The sequence below is a fragment of the Delphinus delphis genome, chromosome 14, assembly GCF_949987515.2.
Source record: "Delphinus delphis chromosome 14, mDelDel1.2, whole genome shotgun sequence".
Classification (NCBI taxonomy): Eukaryota; Metazoa; Chordata; class Mammalia; order Artiodactyla; family Delphinidae; genus Delphinus; species Delphinus delphis.
The window spans coordinates 29,938,774-29,964,448 of NC_082696.1; the positions used below are offsets into that span (position 1 = coordinate 29,938,774).

Below are 25,675 nucleotides of genomic sequence, written 5' to 3' on the forward strand. Positions count from 1 at the left end.
TAAAAGAAAAAATGTAAAAAGGAAAAATGTATATATTTCCTCTCATACATGATCTTTGCTTTATTCTGTTGAGAAAATCAAATAAAAATATTAACAATATTCCTAGAATAAAAGTTTCTCATTTTGTTTTGTTGTTGTTCTGTATCTAAGATTCTGGAATATGAGAAACTTTCACACAATTATTTTGGTAAAATAAACACAAAGAACTTTCTTAGAGGCTTTAACTTCATATTTTACATTCAACAGGATTCTCCCAAGATTTTAGACAAAATATCAAATCTTCCATATAGTACACAAACTTGACACATAATAAGTTCTCAAGATAATATACTTGTTGAAATAGAGAATAACAATTTATTATGAAAGCGCCTATCAGAGCGCCTATACTCAATAGGCCCTCAATAATAAATGATTGTTGGATCCAAATGTTATCACTTCTGCACCAAAATGACAGCACAGAATTGTAATTAAAGGATTATAAAAAGGTTGACCATCCCTCAAGTGGAAAACCTTCTAAGCTGTATTAAATTTTATGCTGTGATAGGAAGGTTCATAAGTACTCTAAATGGGCCTTGAAGGGCAAATTGGATGAAGTGGGCTTAATGGTATTTCTTTAGTGCAGAATGTTACATTAAGACCTTCCTGAAAACCCCTCTTTGAAATACACTGCCCCACCATCCTCATAATAATCTTGCATTTATCAGGCCTTGATTCTGTGGTGTAAAGAGTTACATTTCTTACCCCATATTACACATGACAACTTCTTTTGGCTAGAGACAAAAGTGATCTCAGGTATAGTTAAAGCAAATGTATAATGAGAGTGATAATGTACAACAACTGATAAATATCATGCCCAACACATTTATTAGATGTCCTTACATATCTCTTGAAAGTACTAATGTTGGAATGGGTGATAAATTGACTTAAGGTTGAACACTAGTGTGAAAATTGAGAAGTCCTAGATAGAACTGGAGAGCAGGGAGCTTTGAAAGACTAGAGAAGAAAGGATGAATGAGAAATACAAATATACAGGACTTCCCTGGTGGCACAGTCGTTAAGAATACGCCTGCTAATGCAGGGGACACGGGTTCGAGCCCTGGTCCGGGAAGAACCCACATGCCGCAGAGCAACTAAGCCCATGCGCCACAACTGCTGAGCTTGTGCTCTAGAGCCCTCAAGCCACAACTACTGAGCCTGCGTGCCACGACTACTGAAGCCAGCGTAACCAGAGCCCATGCTCCGCAACGAGAAACCACCACAATAAGAAGCCCACGCACCACAACGAAAAGTAGACCCACTCGCCGCAACTAAAGAAAGCCCATGCGCAGCAACGAACCCAACACCGCCAAAACTAAATAAATAAATGTATATATTAAAAAAGGAAATACAAATATACGATGGAGTTTTCTAAAAATAAAGTAATAAGAAAAATATAAAACCTACAAAAGAGCTTGATAAAGTCAAAGGGATGCCTAAGGAGACAGAGTATCAGAAAGCTTCAGGCACCATCCTCAACTTGAGAGTTAGGCTTGCTCTCTACAAGCTATGGCTATCCGAATTTAGTAAAGCCACATGGTGGAAACTATCCTAAATCAACTGGCATAGTGGATATTGATTATAGCAAAACCCTTGATACAGTCTTTCAGGATAAATTTGTAGATGAAATAATGATCACAGACCATGTTTTATTTTTTCCCAAGACCTATCATATTGCCTGATATATAGAAGGCACTTAATAAATTGAAAGAATCAGGAATGTGACCTAAGGAATACAACACTAAATGGATTCATTGCTGGCTGGAATATATTTATCAATCAGCGCATTACTAACATCCCTATTGAACTCTAAATAGGGCAGAGACCATGTAATATTCTTTATCTTTGCATCCCAAGGCTGAGCAGAGAATGCACAATAAGTATTTTCAGATCAGCTGAACTTTGAGGGAGATGCTCAGTGGCTCATCACAGAACTCAAATGCTCAACGTTTTTATCTGTGATGTGAATGAATACCTTAGAGGTTTAAGCTAGTCAAATGTGCAGATGATACAACTTTTGGATGGTTATCATTACATAAAATGCTCAAATACTTTATTATCAATAGAGCATCTTAATACATATTAAATATAGCAGTTAATGGGGTGGTAGCAGCAATATTAATTGAGTAAAGTCAGAACCATTAGAAACAACTAGATCCAAAGGTAAATTTAGGGAAAACTGTGTTACCTACTCTCAAACAAGATTACTTTATTTTCCCCCTCTGGATGCCATTTAAATAGGTAGTGAAAATTTGAAATAGAGTCTAATGTAAATATGTAATATATTTAATTATGTCTGATTTAAAATTTTGGGTGAGTTTGAAAAAAAGGTTTGAAAACTTGATCTGAAAGCATTTAAAGGAGCCATTTCATGACAGTGCCCAAAAAGTAATTTGGCAAAAATAACACTTATTGAGTGGTCACAAAAAACATGTGCTGAATGATCATCTAATTAAAAACAAAAATTGTTAAAATTACAGCATAAAATAGGTTGTGAATAGGCCCTTGGCTGGGAATGCACCAAATTAGAACACAGGGTCCAACTGGCAATCTCTGAACCTGAGCCAGGGCCATGAAAACCAAGAGACTCCGCCCTACATTTGGCGGCAGTTCTACTTCCTAAGCAAGAGGATCTCAGGAGGCCTCTGAATCTGTAGGGCGATGGGGACCAAGATGTGGGGACAGTGTTCCTGGGCCATGATTCAGCGAGGAGAGCCCATTTCACATCACACGAAGATCACAACAGTAAAGATGATGGCCCTAGCCTCCACATTTTTTTTTTGTTTAAACAGTTTCTTTCCTGCCATTTCCCACAAAATAAAAAGATGTATTCAGAGGTAAATTTCTATAGTAGAAATTTCTGACATATGCAGAAACGTGCACAGAGTTAGATTCTGACTGTGTAATTTTATCCTGTCTTCAGCAAGAAATTTGGAATTTTCTCCAAACTCATAATTTTTTGAGAACACTGTCATCTCACCATGACAGCAACTTGAAGGAGTAAAAAAATTTGAGGGAAGGAAAATTAAAACATTATTTTAAAAGACTAAGGATTGCTATGGAGCAGTCAGAGGAGTTTAGAAAAATAGTCCAGTGACTAGCATTTTGCCAGATCATTTGCCAAAATGTTGACATGAAAGTTCCCTGAAATCTTTGTCTTAGGTTTCCGAAAATTTCTCTGAGGAAATTGCTAAAAGAATAAACAATCAGTTCAATTGCATACAGTGAAGAATAAAGTCCACATCCAATGTGCATATTCTGTTTATAGCTGGGAAAAATTTAAATTACTTGCCTAGCACTCCTTTTTTCTTTTCAAGTATAAACTAACTCAAAAAATTAAGTAAAAATTGATGATCTAGCAATGTTTCTCTGGCTGCCATACAGTACGGGCAATGAGTTCTAGACTCCAATTTATAGGTTTGTCAGAAAGTTTGGTTATTTTCATCAATTTAGCTTTACATTTAACATTCCTCCACTTAATTGAAACCATGCGGACACATTTGGTTAGCATCCACATTCCTACAAAAGTAAAAAGGGTACTTTGTTTCAAATTCTGCACAGTTTACTAGTAAATTCTATTTTTCTTGCAGTAACAATTAAACACAGTTGGCACTTAATAGCGAAAGCCTCCTAATCCCTATTGTCAATGGGTACAACTCAGCTTTAGCAAATATCCAGTCAGGTGGAGGAAAAAGCATTATCCATAACTTTGTCTTAATAATTGAATAAATGATTTTCCAGGGACTAATCCCAGGGTTTCAAAGCATGGCCCTTGGAAAATTATAGCAGTTTTGAAGTTTATTTAACCCCCATTCTCTACTTCTTGCCCTCCTGGGATCCTGCACCAAAGTGCTAGCTGAAGGATGGGATCTGAAGGGTAAGCTAGTAAGTGCTACGCTTCTTTACTGACTGTTCTTTCTTTCTCAATCCCATTGTGGAAAATGACTCTGGACTGGTTTATGAAGCGAGTTTAGAGAGTAACAGGTTTCTAGGATTTGTACTTTCTCTGCTTTGGCAAAGTAATTCCAAAAAGCCCAAGATACAACAGCAGGATAACATGCATCGCTAAAATAACAATATTTTGAGGTTGACTAACTAATGAAAAAATGATGTCCAACCGCCTTTCCCTGTTAGGAAATAATGCAAAGAATAAGGAGAAAAAAAGAGAAGAAAGTATGAATTAAAATGACTCCTAATTGACAATGACAAGGTTGTAGCAGTTAGAATTACCCTCGGGTATTTACGGATGGGTCCACTGTTGCAGGCAGAGCTCTCCTTCTTTCAGCAAGTATTTGCTGAGCACCTACTATATACTACTCCCCTAGACGCTATTGCTACACGTTGCCACTTCTGTAGCCACAAAGAGATGGACATGACCTGCCCTCTCACATCTTACATTAGAGTCACCTCCACCCTCTCCCTCCTCTTTCTCTTCTTCCTCAGGCACCCATGTGACCAGGCACTGAGACCAGTGCATCTTTCTTGCCAGAGACAGGAGCAGGGAGGCCACACCTGATGTGAAGAAAGCCAATAAGACCTGAGTGGCTAAGCGAGTCAAGAGAGGTCCAGGGGGTCAAGAGAGGAAGGAGTCAGGGAGAGTGCCAAGTGCAAGAGTGAGGACAGAAGACAGGCCACATGTCAAGGTAATAGTCTTCACTAGTGAACCCACTGGCTGGCCTCCTGTCTCTGACTTGTTGGATTTCTCCCCTTTGCACAAAACCAGAGCTCTTCCGGTGTGTGAATACAATCCTGTCACCCTTCCTTAAAATATGTGATTTCCTATTCATTGTCCCAAAGATAAAATAAAAATCCATGGCTTACAACGCCTTTATGACCAGAGCCTTTCCCGTTGCTTCCACCCTTGTACTCAATACTGCAGCCGTTCTGAACTTCTCTCCCTTAACTTCTGTGCCTTTGCCCACAATGTTCCCTCTGAGAAGAATAATCTCCTACTCCATTCTGCTCTCTCCATCTCCTTGCCTACAGGAACTAAAATTTCACATCTTGGTTTAAATGTTACTTCTTCTAGATGACCTTCCCTGACCCTCCAAATCAGAGTTTCTCAGACAGCAGACCTGAAGTGCTTGTATAAAATATTTCTGGGTCCACTCCATGTTAACTGAATCAAACTCTCTGGGCTGGGGTCCAAGAAACCACATTTTTAGCAAGCATTCCACTTATTCTAGTGCATATTAATGTTTCAGGACCAATGATTTAGACTCTGGGATGATATAAATAATAATAAACAACCCATACAGCACAATTAATTCTCCACCAATCAGAATGGACATACTGGGCTTCCCTGGTGGCGCAGTGGTTGAGAGTCCGCCTGCCGATGCAGGGGACACGGGTTCGTGCCCCAGTCCGGGAAGATCCCACATGCCGCGGAGCGGCTGGGCCCGTGAGCCATGGCCACTGAGCCTGCGCATCCAGAGCCTGTGCTCCGCAACGGCAGAGGCCCGCGTACCGCAAAAAAAAAAAAAAAAATGGACGTACTGGCCAATCAGGACGGATGCCATGACCAGTCAAAGTGGACTCTGGCTATCAGACTCTCATATGTACTAGTCTGTAACAACAATAATCGGCTGGCCCATGCTCTGTTTCATTGCACCCCACCTTTCCTCTGGGCTGGAATATATTAGCTGATATTTACTGAGTACTTCCTTTGTGCCAGGTATTGTTCTAAGCACTTTTCTTACATCATTTCAATTAACTTTCAAGATAATCCTATAAATTAGGTGCTATTATTATTTTCTTTCTTTAGAAACTGTTTATTTTCCATCAACCTGTTTCCATTTTGAGTTTGTGGAACAGCAGCTTAAGACCACTCAGTGGTTGTTCCTACCCATTCAGTGGCCTGAGCAGTGGTGGGCTGAGCACTCCAGTCTCCAGTGGCGAACTGCAGAATAGGCCCAGAGGGCACCTGCACACCTTCGGAGCCGTCCGCCGCCTCAGGCTGAGGAGCAGTGAACTCAGGAGCTGGAGCAGCCCATTCACCCTGAAATTCCTCCTTGGTCACAGCCTTCTCAGCTGCCGCCTGCTCTTCCTTTTCAACCTCTTCAGGATCTCTGTAGAAGGAGACATCAGGCATGACCTCCCATGGGTGTTCACGGGAGATGGTGCCACACGCATGCACAGAACCTCCCGGGCAAGCATCCACCACATCAGACCCAATGAGTGAGCTCCCCTGTTGCACAGGATGGCAATGTCCACATAACACAGAGGAGAGTCTGTGTTACACAGAGCAATGGTAGGCAGGTTAACGTAAGAGGCCTCTGTGAGAGGCTGGTGGGCAGCCCTGGGATCAGTAACCACTGGAAGTCTTGGCTCCCAGAAGGCTGCCTGGATCTGGTTAGTGAAGGTTCCAGGAGTGAAGCAGCCAGCAATAGGAGTGGCTCCAGTGACAGCAGCAAACTTCAGCCCAGCTCGCTGGCCAGTATTCCTGGAGGATACGACACTGACATCAGCTGGGTTTTCAATGGCAACAGTGGCACGAGCTGCCAACAGAAGCTTCTCCCAGGTCCTCTTCAGATTTATGATGTGGATGCCATCACTTTTCCTTTTGTAGATGTACTGTTCCATTTGGGAGTCAAGGTTGGTGCCACCTAAGTAGGTTCCTGCTGCAAGGAATGAGGACATCCTGCTGCTTCATTTTCAGGACATCAAGGGCTCTGGACATTGTGAGAGCTTCCCTTTAAGTTACAATGAGAATGCAGAACAAGCCATGTGGACCCCTGTCTGGGTAGTGTGGAAAGGCGGTGCTATTATTATTTTCATTTACAGATAGCAAAACGGAGACACAGAGATGTTAAGTTACCTGGCCAACATTACACAGCCAGTAAGTGGCAGAGCTAGAGTTCAAATGCAGTCTGGCTCCAGAGCCCTAACCTACACTGCACCTGTCATGGTATGTATGAGGCTTTATTTTATTGTCAGTCTGGTTATTTGACTTTCTCACTACCCTGTGTTCTCCATGGGGGTAAACCTGATACATAATAGGCTGTCAATAAAAAGTTGGAGAATAAATGAGATCATGCTAATTTAGTTCAGGATCAAGAAGAGGGGACAGTAGAAGCCTGACCAATTGCTTACATTATCTCCTAGGGTTTTGAGGCTTGCTTTTAAAGAACTTCAAGGACAAGAAGTTTGGGAGCTTGCAGGAATTATGGTGTGGCAACCATCTGAGGCCACTGAAATCCATGCACCTAGAAAGCCCCGGCCATAGAATTGGTTTTCCTGCTCCAAACATTTTCAACCAAAGTGATGAATATAAAACTGACATGCATACTCTTGGCAAGTAAAATCATGTCAGAAAGATTAGAACCAACAGAGAGGTGACAGGCCTCAATATTCCATGGAGTTAATTTCTTAGAAAAACCTTTTCAGAATGCCTGTTAGTGGAGCCAGCTGGAGCCCAAAGCCTCAGTAATGAAACTAGCTGTGTCATGCAGATTCATCACACAAAACCAAGAACTGAGTTGCTTTCTCCAAATGTATAAAGTCGGTTTCTTCTCCCAGGGTGGAGCACTATGATGGTCACTCCCCAAAACCCAGATTATTTTTTTTTTAATTTTTATTGGAGTATAGCTAATTTACAATGTCATGTTAGTTTCTGCTGTAGAGAAAAGTGAATCAGTTATACATATACATATAACCACTCTTTTTTAGATTCTTTTCCCATATAGGTCATCACAGAGGTTTAGGAAATTTACCTGTCTAGCAGAAATGCAGTTTGGCTTGGAGAGTAGCAAAACTGGAGTCAGGGAAGCCATTGAGGAGAAATCCAGGTAGGGTGACAAAGGCCTAGGGAAGGTAAGATGGGTAAGAGGATGAAGCGAGGTAGCACTTTTTTTGTGTTGCAGCAGTTTTGAAAGAAAGGTTCAACACAGGACCTCAGTTACGAATAATTGGGGAGGGGGCATACATACCCTTCTTACCTTCCCTAATTCAACGTGTAATGAGAATAAAACCGTTCTCTTAGTGGCCTCTTGCTACCTTAAAATTATTCAGGTATTTGAGGAAAATACGGCAGTATTTCTTGACTGTAATTCTTCTAATAAAAATCAGCATCTTGGCATCCATGTCAAGGGAGAAATCCAGAAATCAGTGTACAGAAGAATTATCTGGTAGACTTCTGGGGTTGCAGTGAGACATGGAAGGAGAGGAACTAACCATGGACCAGAATGAGGAGTTTTGACAATGTTCAGAAGTTATTGTATGTTCTTCCAGCTACCCAGGGAAGCCACATTCCTTCCTACCCATCCAAATACCTCATGGTTCCCACATTGTTATCCAAGTCACAAAACTTTGGGATTAGGTCCTGTTCTCTTTTTTTTTTGTCCAAGCTCAGTTTCCAAAAGAAATGCTTGAAGGATCCAGCTCTGCCTCTAACACTGAGTACCCCTCACCTTAATCCTGGACAGCTCCCATCTTAGTCCTCTGAGTTTCCATTGTTTTCCATGGCTGGAGGGGACCTGGACTACTATATTATCTTGTCCCTGTTTGGATTTGGTCTCATAACTGGCCCTCTCCCAGAGTGGGGAAACAATTAGGAAGAGAGGAGATTTGGGGACATAAGAGTTAAAAGATTCACTTCCTTAATGTCACTTTGACCTGAGAGTCTATTAGCTCCCGGCTAATGGTCCATTTCTGAGCCTCCCTTACCCACTACCGCTGCCCACCCCTAATCCTCACTGTTGCTTGCACCAAGCTTTGGTGCCTGTGCCACCCAGAACTGGGATCTAAGGCAATGATGGAAAGGAGCAAAGCTGATCTAAATAGAGAACTTGAATGTTAGGAATAAACAAAATTCGTACATTACACTGGCATAAGCAAGTATCAAAACTATAGAAGTTTGTTTGTTTGTTTTTTTTTGGTTTTGGTTTTGGTTTTGGTTTTACGAATGGGTTGCATTGCTTTCAGAAGTAGGAAGAGAGAAAGTGTTGAGTTCTAAGTGGAAAATTCCAGTTGGATGAAAAGACTAGGGAAGACTTGTAAGTAACACGGTGACTACCTAGAAAGATTCATTTCGATAGCTGCAAGATTTTTAGTCTGATGCTAAAGCACACATTTCTATTATAATCCTGTTCACTGCTTTTAATGAGCTACTTGTTCATAGAGCAAAGATTAACTGACATCTAGCCCATGTTTGAGTTGCCACAGATCTTTTATCCCCTGATCTAAATAAAAATTTTCACTCTGTTACCTAATGAATCAGAGAAACTAAAAACTAGTAGGAGGGACAATCAACAATAATTCCAAATGCCACTCTAGCCCTCTGGTGATTGGCCTTTCCTGCAATGTCCTCTACCACCCAGAGTTCACACCTCAAGATCATCTCTGGCCTACACTTCAGTATTTGGTTAGCCCTTTCCAGAAGGCAATTCTGTTTCACATATACATTTAATACAGATATGCCTTTTAAAAAGCAAATTATTATAATGAAAAACATATACACACTTAAGGAGTTCTTATGTGCCTCAAGTTTTATCTACTTAGTGTTACTGACACTGAAAAACCACTCGACTTTGGGGATTTTTTCGTTTACAAGGTCATTAGGCAAGTTCAGTGGAAATACAGCCTATTTGTACAGTGGGGCACATTTGAAGATCCTTATAATTTGTCAATAATTAGACTCCTCCAAAGAAATATTTTACATTTCTTAAGGACTTGACTCCCCCAAATCTTCTGATTATATTACCTACTATAAGAATAAAATCTGGGCAGTTTATCATTGTCAATAGGCTTTTCCCAGGAGAATAATTTTTCTGAAAAATAATATCACCCATTTATGTTGGTAACTTGGTTCTATACCAGATGAATTAGAATTTCTAATTTCTAAATTATCCATGTTAGGTAGAGATACAATTAAGAAAGTTTTTGTCAATTTGAAAACTCTGGGATGAGGGAAGAGGTTGGAATAAAAGTTAAGACCATTTAAAACCTAAAATAAATGTCTAATTAATTTATGAAAAAGTATGCAGTACACATTATTGCCACAGCCAGTCAGTATGAATACTTAAATGGCAGTTTCTCCAAACTATTATCTTCTGTATTTTTATTTGTGTTTTTGGCCACTTCACTCTCTACAATCAGGAAATCAGTTATAATGTTTAAAAGGATCATACAAAATACATTTCAAAGTTTACTATCTTAAAAATATGACTCCCTTCGGGGAGTTGAATATGGCTTTCTTGGATTCTTGCCTTTATTGATATTTCCTGAGGGCTACATCCATGAGTGAGGTCTTGGAAATCGGGTAACCAACCCATTTTTCATGACACAGTGTAACTCCCTTAGCAACGTGGTGCTAAAACCGGGAAAGTGACATTTCCTCCATTGTCTTTGGCTGTAGCTATGAGTTTCCTTTCGAAGAGACCACAAAGCAGGACCCAGCCAGTTTAATAATCCTGATAGAACCAGCATGAGTGAAAGTTATAAGCACAGACGGAGAAGCTTGGGAAAAGTAAAACGGTAGGGAAGGCAGTCAGCACATGGAGGCAAAGACCATCAGTCACCAGCATCAATTTTCCACTGGTTTATAAACCAGGATATTGGGGAGAGTGGGGTTTGAGAATAGGAGCTGGGAGGAGAGTCGTTTTTAATATACTGTTTTTCCTTTCGGTTCTTCCTTTTAATCCTGTGGTGTTGAAAGCACAGCTTTCTCAAAGACAATCTGACCTATAGTCAACATTATAAATCACTCTCTAACCTCATAAACTGAGGGTCTGCAATGAAGATCTGTAATCAACACTGTAACTCATTCTTCTAACCACATAAGTTAAAAAAAACAGACCCTCTAACATCCTTATGGTCAATTCTAGAAAACAAATACAAAGATAAGGTAGGTGTTTTTTTTTTTTCTCGGAAAACTTTTTATGCATCAACACTACTTGAAGCTATTACTTGTTAGTTCAGGGCTTAATATATTGAACATGGATCCCCACCAACACTTTCTGAAATCAATAAATGTAGGGTACACAGTAATGAGAATACTGTGAACAGCATGGTTAACTATTGGATTACCCCTCAAAATCTAAAACAGAATGAAAATCCTGCTTTTAAAATTCCAATTAATGTAATCAGAGTTTTTCCAGTTAATCTGGAACTATTCCTGGATGTAGCATCATATCAACCTACCAACGTACTAGTAAATTGGCTAATTTCTGCCTACCACTTATACCAACAAGCATGAATCTGTAGGATAGGATGTAAAAAACTCTAAGATACAGAGCAGCCCAAGCAAGGTGCCAGGCAAGTGCCAAAGACAACAGCTCCAAGTAAGAACATAAATAAGAAAATATATAACAGGACTGTGAAGTAACAGTATGGTTCCAGAGGTAGGAAACTTTTAGTGTCATTCTATTCTATGTGGATCAGAACAACACTAAATGCCTGGATCTGGGTGTTACATCTTTAAATAGACAATACAAAATAAGTGTCTACTGGAGACCAATCAGTTTAGAAACCATTAGCTATGAAGAAAAGTTACACGAACTAATTTTCGTGACAACTTGGCAAAGAAAAGATGGTGATAGACTATGGTGATATATATCAAAAATTGGAAGAGTAGACCAGTCTCTGTAACTTCAGAGAACGCAACCGAGCAGTTTTGCTAATATATTTTACTCCACATAGAGCAAAAACGAAGTGGTAAAAAATAAATAGAGGTGGCTGAGTATTACTACTTCGAGCATCCAAGCAGAGATCGTGTGATCATGTGCCAAGGGGGATGATGAAGAAATTCTTAACTTTTCACCCAGCACTGTGATTTCGTAGATCTCAATGCATGATCCTTTGCCAAACATAACTTTTTATTTAAAATTTTTAGAGATTAAAAAGCCAGAAATCACTTAAAAGTTTAAATCCAGCCTATGACAAGATGCATATCCATCCTTTAATATTCATTAAGTTTATTCTGGGCTTATGATACAGTTCACTGCACATTAGATACTGTTACAACTTATACACTTAAGATAAAATAATAAGGAAAGGCAATAGAGTCAACAGCACTTAGATTTTGAAACATGTTGATAACAGCTTAGTAACAATACTTCCTAGCAGGTGGAGACTGTATTGCATGCAGTGTAAAATGAGAAAAAATTTTAAACAGTGGCACAGAATTTGAAGTTGGCAAGACTGATGCTATCACTAACATTGCATAGGAGATTTCCATATGCTATTTCTGCATATAAAAAAGGGTCACAAATTTGCTTAGATTGGACCACACACACAGAGGGATAATTCAAATTCCCTTGCTCTTTATAATCTCTTCTCCATGTCACTAATTAATCCACTTAGTCAACATTTATCTAAACATATGTACGCCCTCACTATCGAAGGGCATCATTTAAATCCATCTCCTTGGACTCCACATGCTTTAAAAGCATTAATGTCCTACTACATCAGGCCGTAATTTTAATAATATTTTCCACTGTATTTAAGGAATTACTTGGTGGGAATGGATTAGAAGTTTCAAAATTAGCATGTTCTTTTTGCATAACTTATTTGCAAAAGCCCCTCTGTCTTGTACTGGTGATTACATTCCCTGCACGTTAGTGAGCGCTCCCAGAGCTGGATGCATGCTGAGGACAACAGCAATCATTAATGTTTATGATCTACATAGCATTCCGTGTTTGTCTCTCATCCTTTTCCCTTGATAATTTTTCTTCATAGCGCTTAGCAACCCTGACCACAGATCTGTATCCCTTACCCAAAACCTTTGGGACCATCTATGCTTCCAAATTTAATTGTTTTAGAATTTTTAGGAAGGCTTTATGGCATACTCCCATCAAGTTTTGTGACAGCTCCTCATAAGCAAACATTAACAGTTCTTCAATGCAGTTCACGGGAATTCATACCAAGAGGGATAAACAAAGACTACAAATAGCTTCATCTTTCCCCAGGTCACGTTCTGCTGCCAGAGAAGTTCAAGTCAGGTCAGGTTTTGCTGCCAACTGAGTTAGGAAATACCTTTCAGTTTGAAGAGCTTTTTGAATTTCAGAATTGCAGATAAAAGATTGTGGACTTGTAAATATTTATCCTTTGTCTATTTTCTGTCCAGATTTAAGAGCTGTGGAGACCTGAATATTTTGTTTATCTTCTTTGTTGTGTTTCCAAAGTCCAGAATAATGACAGACACAAAATCTCAGTAAACAGTTGTTGAATGAATGAATGAATGAATGAATGAGATGGTCTGGCACTAGAGCTCTGCCTAATGGAAGAACTCTATAATGTCTACCAGATCATCTCTTAGGGATTTTAAATAGTAATACACAGAGTGGGATACAGGCCGTGAACTATGCAGAACCTGAGAAACAAGACAAAACGAAACGAAACTACCAATGGAAAGGAAAGGCATTAAGCAAAAGCAGTTAGGCAAGAAAAGATGTAAGCAGAAGCCATGAGGTAGAAAGAGAGAAGGTCCTTCTTTAGTCAGAAGTATTAGAAATAACAGAGATAGTGGAAAAGATGCCAGAGTCCACACAATAGATTCTAAGACTTGGTATCAGTGACACCACACAAAATGTCCATTAACTAAATCGTTGTTTGACTTTGTTTCTTGCAACTTGAAACACCACCTTAGATGAACTATATAACTTCTCTGAGCCTAAATCTTTACCTATTAAATGACGAGTTTGGAGAGAGGATGCCAAAATTTCCTTCCAAACAAAATAATTGTGTACAGCGGTGGTTCTCAAACATTAGTATACAGAATCACTTGGAGGGATTGTTTAAACTCAGATCACTAGACTCCACCCCCAGAGGTTTTTTGTTTGTTTGTTTGTTTTCTTTGGCTGCGCTGCACAGCTTGTGGGATCTTAGTTCCCCCACCGGGGATCGAACCAGGCCCCGGCAGCAAAAGCACCGAGTCCTAACCACTGGACTGCCAGGGAATTCCCCAGGGTTTTTGCTGTAAGATGATTTGGGTGGTGCTTGAGAATTTGCCTTCCTCAGATGAAGGTGATGCTAATACACTGGTTCAGGGACCACAGTTTTGAGGGCTGCTGGTCTACTACACAAGCAGCATTTATTTTACAAAACACATGTAAGCCATTATCCAAATTCTGGTGCCCTCTGCAAATTGTTTGAGTTTGTCCATCTACAAAGCTATGTGCAAGCTTCCCATCCACTCTTGATATTCAATTTGATTTGCAGCCCTGAAATGCGAAAAACAATGACAGAATTTCTTTTCATCGTGACGGCTATTTAACCATAAAGTTAACGTTTTTGAAATTAAATGAAACTGATGTTTAATACTGTCTCACAGACACCCAGAGACAGGCTTGAAAGAAGAGAAATTTCAGTATTTTTATTCCCTTTGGACCTACTTGTGGCAGCTGCTTATTTTCTGGCATTCAGAAATTTTTAACTTCAAATGACACGGCACGGCCAATCTATGTCCGAGTTTAAGGCACAAAGTTGCTCACTTCCCTAGCAAGTTTTTATGAACTAAAAACTTTACAGAATAATTCTGATTACTCTTACCAGTGCAACAAAGAAGCTACACAGCTTGGTGGGTTTTTTTTGGTCAGATCAAAATTATCATTAGAAAAACGGATTTCCAGTGGGGCAGGTTCAAAAGTAAAGTCTCAGAAAATCTAGAGCCACCAAATTAATAGAGTGACTTCTTCGGGCATAATTATACTTCAAAGAAAGTAAATGCTATTACTCGCTTGCAAAGACAAGAAAATAGGTACAGACCGCTGTAAGTGCTCCACAGCTCACTAGAAAACATCTTGGAAAAATCTTTTATTACCAAATGACACCTTGGCAAAGCTATCCACCCTGCTGTCCTGGGGGAGGAAAATGGTGGTGGGGGCAGAGATAACCTGGGGCAGTGTTGTAGCTGACTGATCCATGCACGATTATCACGTACAAATATGGGTGTGACAAAGCATGTAAAAGGCACTCAAAGTGCACGTGTGGGTCACCTGACGCTCTTCCAGAAATGAACAATGGATCCCTGAAGACTGAACTATGCATGGTACCACAGTCAGGAAAAAGAAGATGGAAAAGGAAGGATTAAAAGGTTGACAATGATTTTTTTTTTCTGAAGCCAGTTTATTTTTCTTTGAGCTAAAAGTGTTCTGCCTCAAGGCTGGCATAAAGCAGCCTTTCCAGGAAGCCACATTTATCACACCAAAGAAAAGCACCACGAAGGAGACAGCATGATAAATACCTGGTTTGGGGATCCCAGGATAGAGTGTCCAGAAATGAGGATAAGAATTTATCTCCTTGAAGCCTGGGCTCTAGCTCAAATAATATTCTCAGCAAAATTTGCTTCAAAATACCCAAATCTACTCATTGGTTTAAGACATTAGATATATTAATTACATGATGCTTCATCATATTCTAAAAAAGGTTTATAGAGTTGTCCTCTGATCTAAGACACACATGCAAGTTATTTGTTATGGTGACTGCTTGCTTTGCAGAGTCTCTGCCCTTGATCCAGTCCTATAGATCAATGTCAGGCCAAGTGAGATCTCCAGAAAGGGACAGCATGAACCCTCTCGCCAAGGTTAGGCTTTTGAAGCTAAAAGTTGGTCCCTGACTCTGGGATCAGGCTGACTTGGGTTTGAATTTTATCTCCAAACTGAAAGTTGTATGACCTTAAGTGACTTAACCTCTGGAAGTCTCAATTCCCTCCAGCGTAAAAGGAGGCTAATTATAAATCATGCCTCAAAGGATGTTTGTGAGTGAAAGTGAGGTATGATAATATACACACGTGTTTATGTCTGGCACACAGTAAGTGTTCAATACATATCAGTTACTATTACTATTATTAATACCACTGTTTTTATAATAGAACTTCTCTCAATGACCTTCCATTAACTGATTTGCCAGATTAATTCACCATACTATCCATTCCTCCTGTTAAGCATAAAGACTGATGTCCACAGCACTCTGAATGCTCTCGACAGCAACCTACATCTCGGAAACCTGTACACTGAGTTTTATGCTTAACAAAAGCCACATAAACTTATTGCCAAACTTGATTGTGACCATTGTAATAGTTATTGGAATTTTGTAATTTAATAAATATTATGTAAACTTATAAAGCCTAAGAGCAAAAACAAAGAGTTGTTATCTCTGTGGAAGCTAAGTGAAATGCTTTGGAAAGATAAGTAGAAAAACAATTTCTGCCAAATTAAGTGACAAAACTACAGAAGGTTAGGGGAAAAGATCACAATAATCTAGAAAGTACTGCACGTAGATTGCCTCATATGTATATTTAAGATCATTCTACATTTTAAAGAAATACAAGTGGAAATTGTAAAGAAGGCATTTTGTTAAATTCCATATATATGTGTTAGCATACTGTATTTGTCTTTTTCGTTCTGACTTACTTCACTGTGTATGACAGACTCTAGGTCTATCCACCTCAAAAAAAAGTGTCATGAAGAACCTAGGGGTAAGGCAGGAATAAAGACGCAGACCTCCTAGAGAACGGACTTGAGGTTATGGGGAGGGGGAAGGGTGAGCTGTGACGGGGCGAGAGAGAGTCATGGACATATACACACTAACAAACGTAGTAAGGTAGATAGCTAGAGGGAAGCAGCCGCATGGCACGGGGATATTGGCTCGGTGCTCTGTGACAGCCTGGAGGGGTGGGATAGGGAGGGTGGGAGGGAGGGAGACGCAAGAGGGAAGAGATATGGGAACATATGTATATGTATAACTGATTCACTTTGTTATAAAGCAGAAACTAACACATCATTGTAAAGTAATTATACCCCAATAAAGATGTTAAAAAAAAAATAAAAAAAAATAAAAAAAAATAAAAAAAAAAAAAAAGAAGGCATTTTGGATGTTGCTTATGAAAGATACTGGAGAGCTCTAATCAGCAGACCAGTATGTCAAGAAAACACTCTGGCCCTACATCAAAAGATGACAATGGAATGTCCGTACATATTTTTTAAGTTAAAATGTTTGGTGTATGAATATATCATTCCCCCCCCTACCCAGTTGCTATTTTTGAAAGCAAACAATACAACACCAAGAGTGAACTCTAAGGTAAACTATGGACTTTGGGTGATGATGATGTGTCACTATAGGTTCATCAATTAATTGTAACAAATGCATCACTCTGGTGAGGGATGCTGAAAGCGGGGGATGCGATGCATGTGTGTGGGCAGGGAGTATATGGGATATTTATGTCCCTTCCTCTCAGTTTTGCTGTGTACCTAAAACTACTCTTAAAAAAATAAAAGTCTTAAAAAAAAAAGAAAAACGAAAAGTAAATGACCATTGCTGGTCCCAACTGACTTAGATACATCATTATTCAAGTACCCTTACTCACTAAGCCGCTTTTCAGAGTTCTAAATTTAAATACATTAGGGAAAGGGAACTACTTCAGCAAGTAGGTAGGGACTTGTTTTTGTGATTTACCCACACCATATTCAGTCACACAAAATAGCATTTCCTGTAATACATGAGATCCAGGCCAAGAAGTGTTGCCCTGAGGTAGCAAAAGAGGGGCATTTGGAATAGAAGTTTACAAGCGCTGCTCTACTAACTGGCATCCTCAAAACTGTCAGGAGAGCTTTCTAAAAGTACAGATTCCTAAGACCCATGTCCAGTATTTGGAAATCGTAGGTCTGGGGTAGGACCCAGGAAACTGTGGGTTTTTTTTAAGTTTCCTAGATGCTTCTGATGGGTAACCAGGTTTGAGAAAGATTGATGTTGAGCAGTGCTGTCTAACCTAAATATAATGCAAGCCACATTTTCTGGTAGCTACATTTTCCAAAGGATTTTCTAGTAGCCTCGTTTAAAAAAGAAAACTTAAGACATTTTATTTAAATCAATAAGCTCAAAATAATTCAACATGTAATCAACATAAAAATTATTAATAAAATATTTTACGTCCTTTTTATTTGTACTAAGTCTTTGAAACCCAGTGTGTGTTTTACACTCAGTGCATCTCAGTTTGGACCAGCCCCACTGCCAGTGCTCAACAGCCACCTAGGGCTACCGGCAGCCACACTGGGAAGAACAGATCCGGGGTGTAAAGCGGTATTCATCTTAGCGATGTACGCTGTCTTGGTGATGGTACTATACTTTGATGGTTCACAACTACTAAGTGATGGAGGAAAGAAGGTGATTAGAAAAGTCAAAAAGGAGAATGAAACAGCATGAAAAATGAAGGATGAATATGACACTTAACTCTTTAACTGGGAGGGTTTTGTACTGTAAGTGAAGGAAGCACACATAAATATTCAAGGAAAAACAAATAAAACTGATGTCTGTGTACGCAAGAAGGGGAAAAGCTGGACAATTCAATTAGACAAGAGTAAAAACTGTCTACCACACAACTCCAGTTTTTAAGTCCAAAAATAGAATTCCTACGGAACTCATGTTCACCTTTCAGAACCTGTGCGACAGTAGAGTATGGAATAAATACCTTTATGGAAAAAGTAAACTGCCCAGCATAAAAGTAACTTATCGAAGCATTTCCAAATGTTTTAAGCTGTGCACACACTTTTTCATCTATCACGCTATAATGTTAGTGAAAACACATTTTGGAGGCTGAAATCATAAATCTGAACAAAGAGCTTAACATAGAACTGATGCACATTATCCTTTGGGAATTTAACTAATTTTTTTTTTTTTAAGATTTCAACAGTAAAGTATTCTAACCAGGACTATCACAGCCAAAAATGCTGTAAATCAAACAAAACATTTGTGAAGGAAAGCTCCTTAATTCCTCACCAAACACTTGTATCAATGAAAAAACAATCAGAATAGAACAAATTCCGTGTCAGAGGTTAATGGGGACGTGTGAGGTATCATATTGCAGACTTTTATTATACACTATGTAAAAAATTCTATAGGAGCCAAGTGTTTCTTCTGAAGCCTACAACTGCACTCAATTTACGTATGAATTTAACATATGAAATACATTTTTTCATTTTCCTCTTACCTAGTGACTTCAGATGGCTCAAAATCAGCTTTTGGAGCAACCAGAGAGGCAATGATAAAGTTCTAACAATTCAATTTAAAACTGAATTCTTTAACATGCCAATTCAAAAATACATAAAATGATGTTCTTGATCCTCCATTTGGAGACACATCTTTTACTCATTCATCCAATAGAGGCATTGGATTTTCACTGCTCTGCCATCTATACTTTTGCTCAGGTTAGAAGTGGCCAAGGAAACTCAGGATCCAAATTATAAATAAGCAGTAACTTGACAACATGAGCATCTAGTTTGTATATTTATACACCTAAGTCACAATGGCTGTATTATTAATGATTAACAAATGAATAGATTTTTCTGTAACTTCTTTAGGGATAGATCCAAAAGGTGTTTGAAATCACAGCAATTAACTTTTAGCTACGAAAACAGATATGTATCTCAATGTATCTCTTGGATAGGTTAAATTATTGACTATTAATCAACTATTTTCAATTAACAGATTCAATCAAGACAGCAGTTAAATAAGAAAAACATTACACTGATAACAAGTGTTAATTTATTAATATGCTGTAGTTTATGCTCATTTTTCAGTAGATTTTTATTCATTCAACTAGTGCTTGCATTTTTAATATGCAAAGCCCTTTGTTAGGTGCTGTACTAAGTTAAAATTATAATAAAGAACAATTTGTTCTTTTTAATTTAAAAAAAATTTTTGTACTTATTTATGGCATGCGAAATCTCAGTTCCCCAACCAGGGATTGAACGCGTGCCCCCTGCAGTGGAAGCCAAGAGTCTTAAATCACTGGACCACCAGGAAAGTTCCATAATAAAGAACCATTTGTTCTTTATGTCCAGTCTATGAGCACTGTGCATACTCGCAAATACAAACACAAGACCAACACACACATATTTGAAAAACTATACCTACTGATCCCCTAAGTGCCCAGCCTGCTGCTGTCCCTATCACAGGTGAATATGAGATTTTCTCCTGAATTTCCCTCTAACTTTGTAGAACTGATATAAAATTGCTTCCCAAGTTCTGCAGCATCTCAGGGTTTTTTTTTTTTTCCCCTTCTGTTTATTTTAGGTTCCTCTGGCCATGTAAGTGCCTCTCATTTATCCTCCGCAGATGGCTTCTCCTTTAGAGCTATTCTGACACAGGTGAACTGGTGGTGGCCTGTTTGTTACTCCTATTTACAAATCAATATCATGCAATCATAGGACATGCTAAATAAATGTAACAATGAAGGAGATATTAAGGTTGGACAGCGTAGATGCCAAAGAACTAGAAAAAGTGAGTTATTATCACCTTTCTGTGAACATTTGACTGGCTGGAGCTTGATATTGAGAAAAAGGCAACATCGGTCTATCAACTTCTCCAAAATGTATCCTAATTCCTGTTCCTACCTTTGTGATGATCAGCATGGATTTGGACCATGTGACATCTGGCTGCTCTATTTTCTATGTGAAGGGGTAAGAGATGACCACATGTTGACTGTATCTTGAAGGTAAAAACAGGATACTCTGACAGAACCGAATGTGCAGTATACAGGAGAGAGAGGAGGCAAGCTTGACTCCCAAGCTTTTATCTTGAGCAATTAAGAGGATAAAGTTGTGATTTCCTGCAATGGGGAGGAATCAGGAGTAAGTTTTTTGAGGAAATATCAGAAGTTTGATTAAAGAAGCCTGTTTCATATTCAAGTAGAGATGTCAAGTGAGCAGTTGGGTAAATGCTTTTGGAGTTCAAGGGAAAGGTCTGTGACCGAGATATAAATTGGAAGCCCTCCACATCTATATGGATGAGACCACCAAGAGAGTGGGTGGATAAGAAGAGATCCAGGGAATGAAAGCTGAGTTCTCCAAGACTGGGTCAGACAGGATGAAGAATTAGTAATGCAGACCAAGAAGGAAGAGCCAATGAAGTAGCAAAAAACAGAAGACCAGAAAGTACTTCAGAGGAGGGAGTGGTCAACTGTCAAATGTCACTGAAAAAAAGTTAAGGACTGAGAATTGACCATTAAGTTTAACAGCATGTAATTCACCAGTGCCCTTGACAAGAGACATTTCAGGGGAATTTTGAGTGATTACCCGATTGGAGTGGTTTTAAGATGAACTGTGGAAGCAGTACTGAAGATGGAGAGTATACACAACTCTTGCGGGTAGTTCTGCTGTAAATGGGAATTGAGAAATGGGGACAGTATCTGAAGGGGATGTGGGATCACATGCTTTTTGCCCTTTCACTCTGTCACTCTCCTCTCACCTCAAATCTTCATCACCGCCTCCCCTCATGCTGATTCTAGCTGGTAACTTTGCTTTCTTATTTCAATGAGAGAAAACAGAAACAATCAGGAAGAATTACACCAAGTTGCTACCACAATTTCTAACCTCCTACCTGCATCCATATTCAATATGAAACTAGTTGGTTTGGTTGTGTGCTGTTCTGTGATGGTGTTTAGCTATGTGGGTGCAGGGATGGACCAGAACTATTGTATTATCCAGGGTTGGGGTTTTGCTAGGGGAGAATGAAGAGTGCTGGGGACAAGAACAAAACAATTATAACTGATACATTATTTTTGATTCCTAAAAATATAAGAACTGTCCTACTGTCAAAGCCAGGGCCCTGCCAGTTTAATAGAATGACTCAATCTTGGCAGAAATGCCATAAGATGGCAGCAGCTCACATTAGCTTTAAAGTTCAGATTTCTTAAAACTCACAGCTTCCCTCAACTATTCCTTCTACATCTTGCCTCTACACTTAACCAAACTTACTCTTTTCAGCCCATATCACCTCTTGGAGTAACATGTTATCTACTCAATATGTAAAGTAGCTGTTTAATTTCTTTTCTAAATTAGCTGAAATTAAAGACTGTGTTTGTTAATCTGTACCATACATATTCCCTATCATAGTATTCAGTTGTCATCTTTCCAGGATCCTTGGCGGTGCTCACATCCCTAATACATAAAATATACAGTTCATATTCACGTCCTCATTTTTTAAGCACTATTTGAACAAAACATCTTATTAGGCATTAGGGAAAGCACATAAGAAGAGTGTTTCCTACCTTCAAGAAACTCAAGTATGCAATCTATAAGCTAACATGGGCAGTGCAAATGGGCAACCAGAATGAAGGGCAGGGAAAGAATGATTATCTGACCTCGTTGCTCCAAGACCTAAATTGTAGTTGAAAGAAAGCACAAAGGACCCAAAATCAAAGAGCTTTCAAGTAAGAAGACCTAGATTTTCAAAATACTTAAACTCATTTTGTTTCTTAGGTAAAAAACAACAACAAAGAGATTCTAACAGAATTAAAATGAACACATTGTGTTAAACATAGAGTATGTTAGCATAGTGCAAAAGTTTCCTGTTCGGGAAATACTGTTCAGGATAAAAGCTCCAAACGGCCACAACCAATGCTCTTAAATGAACATGCTATCTATGGAGGCACAAAGCCACAGTTGAGAGCTGAAGCCAAGAACAGGAGTCTGAACAGACATAAACTCCCACTGGGCAGAACAGTTTTCTATAATCTTTCTAAATAATCTTTAGACCAGCTTCGATGAATCCCGTAGGATTGGGACCCTAATAAAGTCCATGGCCTATGAAAGCTATTTATAAAACTTTTCTGAGAAGGTTACACATACATATTGTCTCAAGCACTGTGTAACAAAAAGTTATAACCTATTCCTTAGGGGATACCTGAGTTTTTAACAGATCTTAAAGCTATCTTTATGTAGGTTAGGGATTTGGAAGGAAAAAGTAGTCTGATTATACTTGCTGTATGTATTTAAATCTGCTGTGCTAATTCTATTATCACCATAATAACCACCATCATTTATGTTCTGGACAGTGGACTAAGCACTTTACACATTATCTCAGTTAATTTTCACAAAAACAAGAAAACTCTAAGATGGTATTAGTATTCCTATTTTAGAGAAAAAGAATTGGGATTTAAATAAGCTAAATAGGGCTTCCCTGGTGGCGCAATGGTTAAGAATCCACCTGTCAATGCAGGGGACATGGATTCAAGCCCTGGTCCAGGAAGATCCCATATGCCACGGAGCAACTAAGCTGTTCACCACAACTACTGAGCCTGTGCTCTAGAGCCCACAAGCCACAACTACTGAACCCACGTGCCACAGCTACTGAAGCCTGTGTGCCTAGAGCCTGTGCTCCACAACAAGAGAAGCCAATGCAATGAGAAGCCTGTGCACCTCGACAAAGAGTAGCCCCCGCTCGCTGCAACTAGAGAAAGCCCGCACACAGCAACGAAGACCCAACGCAGCCAATAATAAATAAATAAAATAAATTCAAAAATAAATAAATAAGCTAAATGACTTTTCTAGGGTCTCACAATCACTAACTGGCAAAGCCAGGATTCACACCCAAGGACTCCACCCACTCACCTGACTATAAAGCCAGTGTGGGCTGAACAACCACTACAACGTATGTGTCTCTGTGTGTGTGTGTGTGCGTGCGCGCACGTGTGTGCACCACTGCCATCCCCTTTTCAAGGGGATTGGTACAGACACTATAACAACCTTTAGTAACCAATCTGATGCCCAGCAGTCGGCCCTACAGACACACCAAAAACCTGTCAAATCCCATTTTGAAGTCCTTAGTATGTCAAAAGGGATGAAAATTAGTACCAGTGTCTTTGTTCACAATTATTTAATGAGACCCAGCATACTGAAAAAAGGTGAAATGGGTTTTAACATTAGATATTCCCTCCCTACTATGTATGGAGGCCAGGATAAACCTCTGACTGCATTGTGATTCAACATCTATGGTTTTCACTCATTCAAATTCACACTCAAGTCATTATTTCTGATGTAGTAACCCTGCCAGGGATATAAGCCACCAAGCGGTAGATGAAATTTCAGGTTCACCTTTGGATCTCTGCTGAATCCATAAGTGCTGTATTATGCATTTGTTAGCCAAGGATTTTAATGGAAAGTGAGCATATTAAAAATGTTCTGTTCAGTGCACAAAAGTCAAATTTATGCCATTACAAAAGGGTTGCTTTCTCAAATTGGTGGGGTGTGGGAAGAAACAGCAAGCATTGCCCAAAGCAGATTATATTCAGACATGAGGAAATTAAAGCTCAAAAGTTAATGCAAATGAGCAACAGAGATCCATATTTTAGAGGTCAGATTTTCGGAAATTATCTCCTAAACGAGATTTCTAAGAATATAGAATTTTTAAGTGAAAGTTGAGGCTGGAATGCAACTCGTCAATTTAAAATAATCCTTTGAATCTTTTCTTTCCTAACCAGGGTAAAGACATAACATAAGCAGCAAGAAAACTTTCATATTTAGGCCTTCATTTTCTCCTCTTTTTTCTTAAAGCCAATACATGTTGATTCTCCAGGAACTTTTCCAATAGCTGGTTAAATTTCCTGAAGGAAGCTAAGAAAGAATACAAGTTCTTTATACACATGCGTAAATTTATTTACACACACACACACACACACACACACACACACACACATTCCAGCAAAATATATCCAGGTTGCACACTGCAGGTTTGTACTCCCTGGAGGCTGCCTCCTCAAGGAGAGGTACAAACTGGATGTTAAACAGAAGCTGAGGTCTTAAGACCTTGAGATCCATGGATTTACCAATCTAACCTTTTCTCTCCTGCACTAATACTACAACAAAACAGACAGTAGCAGTTCAGGTGCATATATGTACTTTTACTGACCTGAGATCTGGTTACTTATTATTATTAAAATTGGTTCAGAAATTTGAGAAGAAATAAGGAAGATGAGTGTCTAGTATTATTAGAAAATTACTACTCCATAAAAAAAATAGAGATCAGAAAACCCACAGCTGTAGAGCCAAGTTCTTTGTTAGGCATGTACAGCTTTCTAAATCCCATAAAAATCTCAACATCTGACCCATTTCATTTTTACAAGGGAAGGGGCTATTACTCTGGAAAATACGCGTAAAACTCCGCAGCATTCAGAGGCATTAAACAGTTTTACTTCACATTTGTTTCCTGTGTATCCTGCTTGATAGACACACTGCAGCACCTGCTGCTATAACTCTGCTCTTCATCAGCTCCCAGCCTTCTCTGTTCAGAAAGACTGGTTTGCACTGCTTTTCCAACAGCTGAGGTTATGCTGCCCTCTCCTGTTCACTGCACAGAATGTACTGAAATGACGCTCAAAAGGAACGCAAAGTGGTGTTGGATAAAACTAACAACTAGAGATTGTTCACTCTTTATTATAAAGGTTTTTTAAGCCAGTAAATCAAAACCAATTTTAATCAAGATGGCAATGCCATAGTAATTTTAAATTTGGTTTTAGATAGAAGCTATTCCAGAGAATTTCTGAAGTCTTTATTTAAACATTAAACTGGTAGTTGACTTTTCTGAATATTGTTTTCATATTACCTAAATTGTAATGATCTATTTTGTACAATAAAATATTTTAAAACATTAAAATAAAACATTTTAAACATATAAAAATAAAACATTTTAAAACATTAAAAATAACATATATGTTAAATTTTAATATTAGCTAAAGAATTCTCAGGAAATCGATTTCTCTCCAATGAATCCAAATTTAGAAACACTCAAAAAGAAGCAAGTAAGGGCTTCCCTGTTGGCACAGTGGTTAAGAATCCGCCTGCCAATGCAGGGGACATGGATTCGAGCCCTGGTCCGGGAAGATCCCACATGCCGCAGAGCAACTAAGCCCGTGCACAACTACTGAGCC

The 25,675-nt window shown here is 39.0% G+C and overlaps 2 pseudogenes; both read right to left on the bottom strand.

Moving 5' to 3' along the window:
- LOC132436913 (ADP-ribosylhydrolase ARH3 pseudogene) overlaps positions 1 to 25,675 on the bottom strand; it is a 105,714-nt pseudogene that overhangs the window by 70,902 nt on the left and 9,137 nt on the right.
- On the bottom strand, positions 46 to 9,015 carry LOC132436912 (small ribosomal subunit protein uS2 pseudogene; annotated as a pseudogene).